Below are 13786 nucleotides of genomic sequence, written 5' to 3'. Positions count from 1 at the left end.
GTCACGCTCGACCTTACCATGAAGCGTATCGATCGCATTTCGAACTAACGCGTTGCAATCACTCGGGTCTTACGTTGATTTCGTCTCGGTGTTTCGTCATTAATTCCCTCGACCGAAATAGTCTTAGTGCATTACCTCTAAAGCAATCGTGTAATTGCGTTCGCTTGCACACAGCATCGATGCTTTTAGAACTCGCTGTTGTTGTTCCTAAAGGATTCTTTTATTTCTTTTAATTGCAGGTGTTGCGCTAATATCATCTCACAAGTAGCCGCAATTTACGGTGTCAATCAATCTCGCAGTTTCCGCGTAATAAAGTGCTCGGGTAATTACGATCACGAGAGAGGAGCGAAGACCGAGCGCTACGATTCTATATATGTACAAGTACGCAATTTTGCGAAGGACGCGTAGGCATAAGGTAATGCTCGCCAAGGTGTGCGGAACGATTGCTACACTATTTCCTCCTCGCGCAATTTTACACTTTGCGTGGTGCACATGCGGCTGCATAGCCGCGATACGCCGCGGCGTGGCGTGGGTCGGGCGCCAGAAAAGCCGCGCGTGTGAAATCTATGAATCACCATCGCACCAGCCGATACGTACACAAAGCCAAAGGCAAGTAATCCTTAGACGCGTCTCCTCTTCGGATAATTCCGGCGAACCGGAACGCGTTTATCGCGCCGCGCCAATTACTCCGTCGCGTGGGAGGATTATGTAAAAGGCCGGCCTCGGGAATGCACGCGATAAACGTAAAATAGGTGAAAATGTTGCACGACTACGTGCGTAAAATGGCAAAATATTTTAACGAAGTATACTAACGAAAGCGTCTAATGAGTGGTTACTATTTTCATCACGAACTATCGCCTTTCTAACATTAATCGTTTGTTTTTTTTTTTTTTCTACGATAGTTTCTATACGATCATACGATTGCCGTTGGTTGCATTTCCTGTCACTTTGATTTTTTTTGCGACACTTTCTCCAATCGAAATGTGAATTCGAGTCGGTCGGCACGTCGCGTCGTTCCTGGAACGTAGCCGTCGCGATTAATTAGACACGTAGAGTTGCACTTATCGCGAGTACAAATGGCAAGACGGATTAAAGTGACGTGCTAAAAATATTTTTTTTTAGAACCACTCCAAGGCAGTCGGGTGGCACGATCATAATCGAGACGAGCTTCATCCGGTAGTGCAGGTTGCTGCAGATGCACAAGGATAAAATATTACGCGAGTGCTAGATTTAGAATGCGATAAGGAGATTGTTAATCTCTAGGAGGACGTAGGAAGAGAAGAAGCGCGTACGTTTGTATAGCATTACATCGTGTTTCTGAGTGAAATCGTGTTAAAAGTGAATGTCAAATCCCGTTTCAATAGAAACTTACGCAAATAGTTAACATTGAAGTCTCAGAAGATCCATAATGCAAATATGTATTAAAAAATATAAACTCACTCTTCTCTTTCATCGGTTTCACGCATTGGAGCCATTTCATATTAATATGTAAGCGGATCACTGTCACCTTTATTCTTATACATATATGGATGAATGAGTGTCGGATTCGCGTAAAGTATCAATGTTAGCGCATAAGAGAGGAGAGAGGAGAACTTGACCCTCTTCTCGTACGCACATACGCATCTACATTAACCCCCTTGCCACGAGATCACATTGCGGCGCAAAGACGATTCTATTTATGCGCGCAACCGACTCGGACCTGGGGTTAATACGATGATATCACTCACGGGATATACTTACCTACTACGTAAGTCGATTAGCGCAGGAAAGCCGGAGACGAGTTTTGCGGTCGAAACTGAGCACCGTGGACCGAAGTGTATCTCTCGACGTAAAGAGGGTTGGATGATGGAACGTGAGGGACAAAACGGGTGAAACTAGTTTTCTAGCTCTCTTTCACGAGATCTAGATATTTAAGCTTTTAATCCGCTGTGGAAAAAGTCCATTTCTGATACTATCTGCAAGTTGTCCGCATACGTATCGCGAATTAATCTGAGAAAGACATATTCTTAGCAAGTATGTATATTACGTGTGGTTTACATCTGAACCAAGCTTGATAAAAGAAGTGATCGAATAAATTCAGGACAATGTTGATCACTTAGTCCAATAAACGATATACATCAGCAGTATAGCGAGGGAAAAGAGTTTCTCTTCTTCTGTATAACGTATCTGCCACTGATTTTTTCGTTATTGTAAGAATAAATTTGTTACATAAAATTTTATGCGTAATAAAATCATTAATATAGAAGGAATAAGATGGAAAAACGTTTCAAGTCCGGATGTGTGTGTGATTTTGGTTTCGCTATCTATAAAAAACGAAATTTCCAAACAACTCACATGATACTCGCGAGATCGGCAATAAAATATACCTCGCTACATCGTAATTATACCGGCGAGCCCTAAATATTTCTCTCCGCGCCTTCCTTTCGATCTGTCGGAATGCGAGTCGCTCCTCTTCCTCCTCCTCTCGGAGGTCTGAAAGGTGTATACGTTTCGCGCGATCACTCTTTCTTCCCGTTTGCCCTTAGCCTTTTTTTTCCTGCCTTCCTCCCTTTCTCCTCGCGCTGCCCGACTCGTGAATACATCTACGAGTTAACGAATTTCGAGGCGCGTGAACTGGCACCCTTCTAATCCTGTGACTAACGTCCACGTCGAGAACAGAGCCGACGCGAGCACGCGAGGATGCGGAGCGACTAGAGGCTTAAGTCTTAGAGATCCGCAGGATCGAGACTCAACCCTGTTTCAGAGATCCCTTGTAGGAAGGGCGCGGGATGCGTAGACGACGTCTTTATCGTCTCGCATCCACCTCGTTTGCTACCTGCAGGTTAAAGTAACGACTGTAGCATTTCGATATAGTCATATGTTTCACACGCAGTTATTTTACAAAGAAACTTGCAACATTTTAACTGATGTTGTTAATATTATGATATGTATTATTTAAGCAACATTAATAAGTTTCTGTAGAATTGTATTTCACATTTCTATAGTCATTCAAGTTATAAATTTCTATAATAAAATTTTCTCTCAACATATCAATCAAATCATTATCATAACTTTACCGAATACGATATAACATCACCTGAAATATTCTCGCTTGATAGTATAATGAGTATAGAATTCACTCACTTAGCATACTTTCTCTCAACTACAGAACTATAAACGAAAGATCACGATTTTTCGACTCGCTGTTGTTTAATCGATTAATTTTCACAAAATTTCATCTTCAATGTGTAAAACGATGACAACTGAAAATAATCGTATGGTATAGGCATGAACATAAACTTGGATCTACATTAAAAGAGAGTACTGCTCCAAAATACTCCGAAGCGTAAAAAGCGTAAATCCATTTGAAAGGCACGAGCTACTTGAACGAAAAAGCTTAATGACGTACTATTAGTAGTCACATTGACAAAGCGTTGCAAAGTATGGAACGAGCTGCGAGGGCTCGTCGGCGGCGTCGAGGGCGTCTCGTCGAAGCGGCGAGACGAGAGACTGTACCGCGTTGCTCTCTTTATTTTTCATCCTTTCTCTCTGCTTTACATACACTACATAGTTACGGTGGGGCCATCGTCCTCAGACCGCTGCTGCAGCATTGCAACGATTATTGTGCCCTGCTACCTTCACACGGTAGCAACGCGCGGTAGCAACAAGCGACTTCTTTTGTGTGAGGATGCTGCGCGGATGTCTCGCGGCGACACAATGGCTCGTTTCAGCAGCGACCGGATTTCGGAGTCCAGAGTCACTGAATGGACCATTGGACCGAAGGGCAGACACGGTTGCCAAAGCCAATGAGGTACATCACGGTAATAACGTGCATGGGTGTTAACGTATTAGGAGCGATTTCCGTTACATTGTTGACTGTTCTTGAACGTCGCGTCGTTTCCAAACAGAGCAAGTCAAACTCGCGTTTGCACTGCTAAAAGACTGCAAATCACGTACATGGATCTAGACTGAACGTCGTGTTTTGTTATGATCATTATTCAACTCTTCTTCGATCTCTCGTTCATCTTCAATGCGATTCATGTCTCACGGCCGAAAATACGGACGAGTCACGAGGCTGACTTCCTTGAAGGAACGTCCACGCCAATTAAACGAGCCGATACATATACTTGGCACGCAGACGCTACGTAATGGCGATTGCATTGCGCAACCTTGATTTCGTTCGTGCGTAAAACTATTGTCCGTGGACGATTGGCTCAACCGTTTAGACAAACGGGTCAGCTTCAGCGCCGGAAAGCGAATTCGTAAAGTATAGTTAGTTCGTGGTAGTCGATTAAAATTTAAGGCCTTGATTCTACTTCCGCGGTCAAGTTTGGTCGACAGGCATTCGTTTATCCGAATTTCGTCAAGGTCGCGGTCCCATGTGAAGACGATGTTCGTCGATTTAAGGAAACCCGTTCACACGGTCGCTTTGCACGATACATATTATATCTATATCGTTAAGGTGAAGACGCTCGTTTGGGTAATTCACAGACTAGTTTTGAGTAGCATTCGTGTTGCGATAAGCGATTACGCAAGGTAGTGTGCTATGCTGCATTCATTGCCGGGGCCGCAACAGGGAATCATTACGTGCAGCCGGGCGTTACGGATATATGGAGCGGTATTTTACCGGCGTTTTAACAGTAACAAAACGATCTTTTCTACTTTTTCTATTTTTTTTTTTTTATAATTTCAATAATAAAAATCAGTTAAAAAAGTTAATAAGTAGGTATTTTCATACAGTATTTTCGAAAGAAATATTATAAGAAAGTCGCATTTAAAATGAGTTACTAAAAAAATGTATCAATATTCTTAAAAAATATATATATATTGTTTAGAAAGATAGCAACAATTTATTAAATTATAAGTCATTTTTTAGAAAATTAATTTTGATTCAAGTAAATCTATTATATAAATTTATATGTAGATATTAGAATTTATCCATTTTATTTGATGATATATTGTGTGTAAATACTGTCACTGCAGTCGCATGGACGAATTACGCAAACGAAATTGGATGGTAATAAGGTATGGAGATAAAGAAACAGGAGAAGAGAGATGGACAGCAAAAGAGGAGGGGTAAGGAAGGAGAAAAAGAGGAGGAGAAGGAGGAGGTGGATCATAAAGAAGAGGCGCGCGAGATCGCGGTAGCAATCGACGGACCCATCATTAAAAATCAGTTAACCTCACAATTACCGTACGAGTCCCAGCCTATTAAGTGCGCGTAATCGGAAGAGGCTTTTCTGGAATAATCGTTTGTGGCGAGCGCACGGAGAAACGAGCTCGCACGAGCACCCGTCGATTATGCGACCGCTCGGCGGGAAGGAAGCGCTTTGTTTCGTAGGGAAGGCACGAAGGTAATAGCCAGAGACGAATGGCGAGTCTGCCTCGAACGGCACATTTGCGAAATACTGATGGCTTTGTACAAGCTACGCTTGATAAACTCACTCGAGTCGCAACAGAAATTTCAGACATTTTTCCGATGGCATATCGACAGTCTGTAGAAAAATTCTGATCAACAGAAGATGTACTCCTTTTATCATGATTAATGTTATAAAAAAAGTTGAATGTAAAATATGGGTTCTTGAAATATTGATCTAATCCTAAAACTTTATTCTTATATACCTATTACATGTTCGAAGAAAAATTATCATATTTAAACAATGAATGGTTTAAAAATAAGAAGTTTCTTGTTTCTTGGCAATTTTACTTTTTAAACTTTCTTGGTTTTTGTGAAACATCCTTCAATTTCTAAATTGATTTTATTGTAACCAACTATTGTTCAATTTTTTTCTTTTTTTGTCGATTAAAATCATTAACAAATTATTTTGATAATTTTTCAATCGAGCGTCGGAAGTACGAATGAAATAGTTAAGTGAGGAAGCTTTTATTTAGCGTCCTATAAGTAGTTACTTACAAGTCTATAATCCTTTCTTTACGTACGTTATTGCTTCGTTAAAACGTCATTTTCTTCTCTCCTGATTTCCAGCGTTCAAGACGCTCGGTAAAAAGCTATTTGGTGGAGTTATACCCAACTCCGTTGCCGCTCACACACTTAACTCCGCACCATATAAGACTACCGGAAGAGCCGTTTGCTCTCGATATCTTTAGTCGCTATATATCGAGAACTCGAGCAGGGTAAGAGAGAAGAAAACGGAGCGAGGGCCGATCGGTGATGAGTGGTTACGAGTTACAGACGAGCTTGTCGGTACTTAAGTGGCGCCGAATAGGGAGGGACGTGTAAGTAACCTGGTCTCGACATTGACGATGTACATATATAACGTCCATATATGCGAAAACTGATCGTGCCAACAACTTGAAGATACGAAAAGGTGCGTTTAAAATCTACTCACCGAACTTCAATTGAAGTGAAAAATCCGACACCTTAATCAATCCACGGACCTAACAGCCTCGATCTCTCGATAACGAACCTGAAACGTTAATCATAATACGTATATTAACTCTTAAACGTTAAATAGCACTTACGCGTGTATATTATTTTACAAAGTATACCTAATTCTACAAGATAAGAAGGTAATGCAAACCAGAAATGAATATAAAAATTAAAATACTATTGAATACAGTATGTAATACTGTACAGTAAAAAAAACATTTTATTATGTTAAAATTAGTTTTTGTTAAAATTTTTGTGTTTAATATACTTGAGTATTAATTTAACATTACGTAATTATATTATTTAAATATTTTAAATAAATTGACACTTAAGGTTTTTATAAATTAATCTTTTTTATAACACACTTACACCTCAAAGTAGTTGAAATGTATTTTTATCAATGAGATATCGGTCTTGCATGCAATCTCGATAAGAGCGATCGTATCACATCGCTCGCTTTTGTTAATCGCTTGCGATGGCAAGACAGGCCAAGCGAGTCACATGGACCAACAAAGTCAGAGTCAGCTTGTGAGCCTCGGTTGTATATATGATTAATGCGACCCACTGTGGCGAACGCAATATAGAACGACGTGCCTCATTTGCATTTGCGTTTCGAGGACCACCGTGTTTGACGTCGGAAACCTCTTAACGAGAAATTATTAAGGAACAATTAAACTCTCGACGAAACTCACAGTGTACACTACCAACATCTCGCAGAACGAAAAACGTCCAAAGAGGAAATATTCAAGCGTCGTTCTTAATCGGTCTTGTGTTTTATATGATGTTTCCTAATGACATGTGTTTATTTTTTTACGACAGTTTTTGACAGTCAAGCAACATGTATATCCATATTCATTTATCCAATTTTGTAAACTGATCTAATTATTTTCTACTTGACATATGAGCAAAACAGAAATATATTTTATATTTTTTTATAAGATATGTTTATACGTTGTTGTGTAAATAACTTTTATTCTTTTTTATATATCTTATATTATAATTGTGCTAATAATAAATAGACATTTTACAGACGCACTCTTATCTGAAAACACGATTTTTGTTAAAAATTAATAAAAAGAATACACGAACCATTCCTTTGAATGAACTCTTCGTATATTTCGGAATTACTAAAATTGCTATTGCCGATACGGATTTTGCAACAACGTCGCAAGAGTGTTCCCAAATTATTACTTTATAAAAATAAGAGGTCTTGAAGGAAACTACTAACGCGCAAGCAGCGACACATATTCGCAACCGCGTGGGCGTTTATTGGCGACCTGTTTAACACAGGCGACAGTTAGTGGATTCAATGATCGTGTAATTGTCAGCGGAAAACCGGACTACCTCTCCTTCGCTCTACCCGCAAGCTATTTTGCAAATCTTACGATTACTCCAAGGTAAGATGAAGTATGAGAATTGATGGAATACCACTAACTTCTTGTGCTAGTAATATCGTTTATTGCCGATTCAAATTTATGCAAAACTGTTTCATAAGCATGCGGCTTAACGCGAAAGGCAAAAAGTAAAGACATGTCGCAATATTTCATACAAGTTCGCATTTTTCTACGATTTTCATAAATTACAAAGAGGACCGTTTACTTAATGATGCGTTTCCTCAAATAATCTGAGTAATAAAGTTGAGAAAAATATGCTCGAATCAACCATTTTATATAACGAACACTAATAAAAAGATTTTATATCCTTCGCGCGAGATCTCTCTGACTAGATTACCGACAATTTTCCTGCGATGTATTGACGATTTTCGCGTCACTCGGTAATCTCGTCAAGGCATCATAAAGATGCTGCCTCCCAGCTGGAAACCGTTTCTCACACTTTCCTACAGCTTTCCGCAACGCGATAAGCGACCGCCAATAGATTCGCGAGCTACGAATAAAAATGATGGTCGCTCGTGCGCTCAGAGATCTTCCGCGAGAAACCGCCGCTCTTCCACCATAGAGATTCGCGTACACCCACGCGATGGGACACGCGCTTCCATGCAGGTGCATGCCCACGGGTTCGCGGGGGTTAATGCGTCGAGTAATAATTAAAACGCCATTTCGCGCACACGGCGGAGAAAGGCGCGCGATTATAAAGTCGCTGCCGCGCCTATCTCTGTAACGGTTTGGTAAATGGACCTCTCTATGGACCTTCATATTATACATATTGCGTCGTGTAGCGTCCGGTGAACGGATACGAAGAGGAAGATACGACGATGAACGCGTAGATCCAATGGAGTCGCGGCGGAACGCTTCAGAGGTCTTTCGCGACCTCTCGAGAGACCCGGAGGTTTGCGTTTTTTCTCAGATACTAGAAACCATCGACTTTCGGTCGAGTCAGCACTCGATCTTCCGTCGGTATCGTGCGCACGATCAGAGACGACGTTTTATTAAAAAGACGGCGATTATATGTGTGTGTGTGTGTATATTCTAGTAATCTTAATAATGGCATCTCGACGAGATAATTCTCCGTAAGAGAATATCTTACCGACGCGGCGAGAAGGAAAATTTTTCAGCTCCTATCGGATCATTTTGCATGCAGATGAATATACACGTGGGGCTGGTCATACGCAAGTACACATTATAAGAATGATCTCGCGCGGGCGCACGAGCGCAAGCGCATGTCGCAATTAACACTTATGTAAGAAGTAATTGAGAAACCGCGCAATTGCTATCTCGTGGGCAAAATATACATACGTATCGAGGAGGTTTATAATAATTCGGTGCCGCCACGATCATCCGGGCACTTACATAGCGTTCATTTTTAGCGTCTATGTTTTATTTCCTGACAACCGCCGCGACCAACGTGATCTTCTCGTTCATTTAACAATCGATCTTGTCACATCACGCGTTAAAGTTTCCAAAACTCATTGCTTCGGTAACGTATAACTGCGTTTATCTTGTTCCAAGCGCATCCAATTTATCGACGCGCATCTCTTCTCGTTGATGAAAAAAATGCTTCTCCTTACTTTGTGCTTTTTCTGTTAGTAAACACGAAGAGACGTTCTACCTGTATTTTATATGCAGGTGGTTTGCAAGATAATTTAATGTGTGATTTGTATGTGTACATATTAAAATGATCTGAAATTATTACGTTATTATAAAAAGATTAATTGATATATAAAGGTAAGAAACGCATGAGATGATTTGACCTTTGGATCAAAATACGTCGTGAATTAATGAATCAATTTTACTTGTGACAAAATATCAGGATTACGGCAAAGTCTTCCTACTGATACGAAATGAGTCTCGTAATTATGAAACGTATTAAATTTAGTCACGATCGACGAGCGACAGCCGCGCCTCGGACTCTTCGCCCTAATCATAGGCGATTAGACGCGGTGAAGCGTTCGTTCACAAGGCATGACAAAGAACGAAGTGTCGATTCTTGCCCCTCGCCGGCAATTATTAATCGCACTTAGCGCTAATGACGACCGCGCGGCGCTCGTATATGTATGCTAATGAAGCGTTCTTCTATTTTCCATAGGGATAATATAACATTGGACGCCACAGTGATTAGCATCGGCTCCGTGATGCTGGCCCCGGCCGATGAGGTGATTCCTCAGGACGGTCGAGTGGATAAGTGCAGAGGGGAATATTCCTCAATGTCGCACCGAACCGATGAAGACCTCACCTGAGTCTCACCTGGACTTCACCTCTCACGGGGGTGGCCGCGGGAGCCTTGACCGCGTGCCGCTAGCTTAATCCCGTGTTTTAAGCGCACGAGAAGGCTTGATCCCGACCACTTAAACGAGCGGTCAAAGTGCGATATCCGGTTACACGTTAACCGGCGTCAAACTTGAGAAATATTACGGCGCATGCTGCTTTTTCATATTTTCATGCATTCTTATTTATTTTCTTGCTCGTAAGAAATTCATGGCATCGTTAATAAAATGAGTATTCTAGTTAGATCGGCTGGAAGGAAAGTGCAATATATATGTATAGCAAAATACGCTATACATGTATATCCTTTATTAGCAGTTATGTTTATCATAATTGGATATATGACCTTAATACGATTTATCAGTGCATTTTAATGTATTTTTTAATACCAAGTCTCTCATCCCTGTCGTAACACGCACGTCTGAAGCATACCATACGAGTCGCGTAATAAGATGAATAATTAATGGCATTCTCAGTAAAACAAACTGGAATAATTGTACACTTCAAATACTGATTAACTACGTAAATTTATAGTCCGTTGCAACGTCGCGTTGTGGTGCTCGTACAACTCGCGACACGCGTGAAATTGATTTAAGATTAAATCACAGACGTGCGACTATTAACGATGAAAAAATTAGAGACGCATTACGTTAAAAGCATTTAACCCCAAGTTGTGAAACATATTATGTCTGAAATACGTTTATGTGAAAAGGCATCGTCTTCTAAATACAGTAAATACTCATTATTTCACTTTCGTTATTAATTCAAAAATAGTCAACTCTGAGATTTTTCTATACCTCAGCGACAAAAAAATGTGAATGATTGTGAAATGAATATTGTTTTCTTCCTTTTTGGACATTTTTCTTTCTTTTTTGATAACTTTCTTTACAAACCTTTAAATATTTATTTTTAAAGATACTATCATAATAAACTATTATACTTAACATGTTTATTCTGTTTGATATCTATGATTTCTACTTATTTTTTCAGAAAATAAATCTATATTCATAATATTTTCAAAAATGCCAATAAATCGGAAAACAGTAATATACAATATATAGTTAATAAAAATAATTTTAGTTGGTATATATATAAAAATACTGTGATTGTTTACGTAAAAAATAAAGTAACTATTCCCGGATTGAAAGCTACTACAAAACGGTTAAATAACGACCGGAAACTGTATTGCCAAATATCCGCGGCGATGTACTATTCGTGAGAATAGTTATTAGCAGTGACACAAGATGCAATTAAACCGCACGGACGATCCCTAAGTACGCGATGCAGCACGCATCAGACGGCGGAGCGTCTCTCCGTGTCTCTCAGATGTCTCGAGGGTGAATTAATATGCGGGTGAGACGGCGACGCGCGTGTAAAAGTAGAGAAAAATACGTAATTACGAATAAAAGTTTCAATTAACTCCCAACTTAACGTGAGCGTCTCCGCTCGTGATTCATAGGCTATATAACTGTGCGCATCGTATAGAATAAGCGTCGGTGCATACGGTGTGTGCACCGTCGAAGGATGGTGTTCCTTTCACTTTGTTTTCCCGGATGCCTGACTAGATATTAACCTCCCCGATGCAGACGGTCCTCCTCCCTCTGATCGCGACATCGTGGCTCCATGATTACGCCTAAACTTTCGGGACGTTAGGTAATTCCAAAAAGACTACAATCCGCTTTCACACTTTTTTAACGATACATTAATTTCGAAGATTCTATGTAACGTATATGTAACGTAAACTGCTGTAATGTACATGCTAAATGTGTATATAGACCTAAATGAAGATTGATATAAAGCTACCGTTTAATTATAATTCATCTAATTATAAGATACAGTAAAACAAATTAACTCGTTAAAAACCAGAGTATTATTAAAGATAAGAGAGCATTTTAGTACTTGTAAAAAGACTGGAGTAAAGTGCACTAAAAGATGGAACGAATCTCGGTCTGAGTGGTTCTCGCATTCTTCTAGCAGCATCCTTTTACTAGAATTTTATCGAGACGTTCATTACTCGCTTACAAGCGTAATTCGCGCGTCTCCCAGTACCGCGTTCGGTCTGTGAAGCCGTGCGTATGACGTTAACGAGCGACGCGACCTGTAATGGGATTACTTTGCGTAAATCATGAAACTGCCCAGTTGGTCCCGCCGCGTGTCGTATACATCCATTACAACATGCCTTCGACGACTCGCCCCTTGACGCTTTGAGATACATCGGACGTTTAACCCCGAGGTTCACGTCATTCTAAAAGCACCCGGACACTATGCGACACTATATACGCAAGTTCATTAACTCATCTTGGCAACTTAAGTTGCCATACAAAATATCAGTTGCGATATAAAATCACATATGAATTATATGAAAAACATCGCCAGACAAACATTGGAATAGAAAACAGGAAGTTACCTGCAGTAACTACTTGGAAAAGGACTATTTTGAATGAAATAACCAGGAAGTTGTGAAGTCTACTAAAATAGACGCTAGATATATAGTATAAAGTTTTTAGAGTTGTAATGCCAAGTAACAATAGAATTTATATATCATTTGTTAAACTGTATTTAGATATATGCATATAAAGAGTCAATCTTTAACTTGCATTTATAATTTTCAAAATATATTTGACATTTATTATGATTTTACTAAAAATTCTTTAATATAGTTCTAATCGTAATTAATTTACTGTCATTAAATTTTTCTTTTCTACTTTTCCAATGTTTTAATAGCATCACTGCGGAGTAGCTTGCGGTCGCGTAAAATATTGTCCACATTGCTATTATTCGCGCTTCAATGGTATATCAGATAATAATTTCACAAGCCGGACAGAACCGTAGTCATAGAGAAAAATAAATTAACGATTTGGTCCTAATTGCACGTTCAGATTTTTACGAGCGATCCTGTCATACGCGATGCGTGCGAGATTACAAACGCATCAAGTGAAGGAGTGTGAGAGAGAGGAAAGCATACGACATAGAACTGTAATTATTACGAGCTTGCCTTCACGCGCGGTAAAAAAATCGGGATAAAACAGTGCCTCTATTAATTATCTATTACTTAATCACGAGATCTTTCTCCTACCCTCTTCGTCGAGTAAAAAACGAAGAAGCATAGAGAGTAAAAGCACATTCAGGCGTCTCACTACTATTTTTGACTGTCGATATAAAAGAATTTAAGTTCTAGAAACAATCCTTGAGTATATAATTGCGCGAACACATTTTTGCCGAAATGTTTTTATAAACAATTGAGATAACTCCTTTTGTGCAATCTCACGATTGTGCAAAACCCGATTTTTTGTTCAACTTTTTTTAATATATCCGACATTGCCTTTTGAATATCACAAATTTTTGCCTCGAATTAATCACAATTGTATAACTACGGATCATCCGTGAGTCACACAAAATAGTGATAGCTTCGAAATTCGAAAAAGAAAGTCCATGCGGAAGAGAATATATATTGAAATTGCAAAAAATGGATAAAATAAATAAAGGTAAAGCAGAAATATTACGAAATAGAACAGATCAATATAAAATAAATGTATGATAAGAAGAGATTATTTAACATTTCTTAAGGTTAATTATGCTGGCCTATAGAACGGTTGATTTGTGATCAAGAATCCAATAAAGAAACCAACAAGGCAAAATAAAGGAGAACGGTCGCGCAACAATATTTCTAAAAAAAAACTCACGCATTATATCACATACATATTCGTAACGAACAAAAAAGATATTAATGGTCCAGGCTCCATTTTTAACGCGCCAA

Source organism: Cyphomyrmex costatus, unplaced genomic scaffold, assembly GCF_001594065.2.
Source record: "Cyphomyrmex costatus isolate MS0001 unplaced genomic scaffold, Ccosl1.0 scaffold30, whole genome shotgun sequence".
Classification (NCBI taxonomy): domain Eukaryota; kingdom Metazoa; phylum Arthropoda; class Insecta; order Hymenoptera; family Formicidae; genus Cyphomyrmex; species Cyphomyrmex costatus.
The sequence above is the reverse complement of the archived record's forward strand: the minus strand, read 5'-3'. Positions refer to the sequence as shown.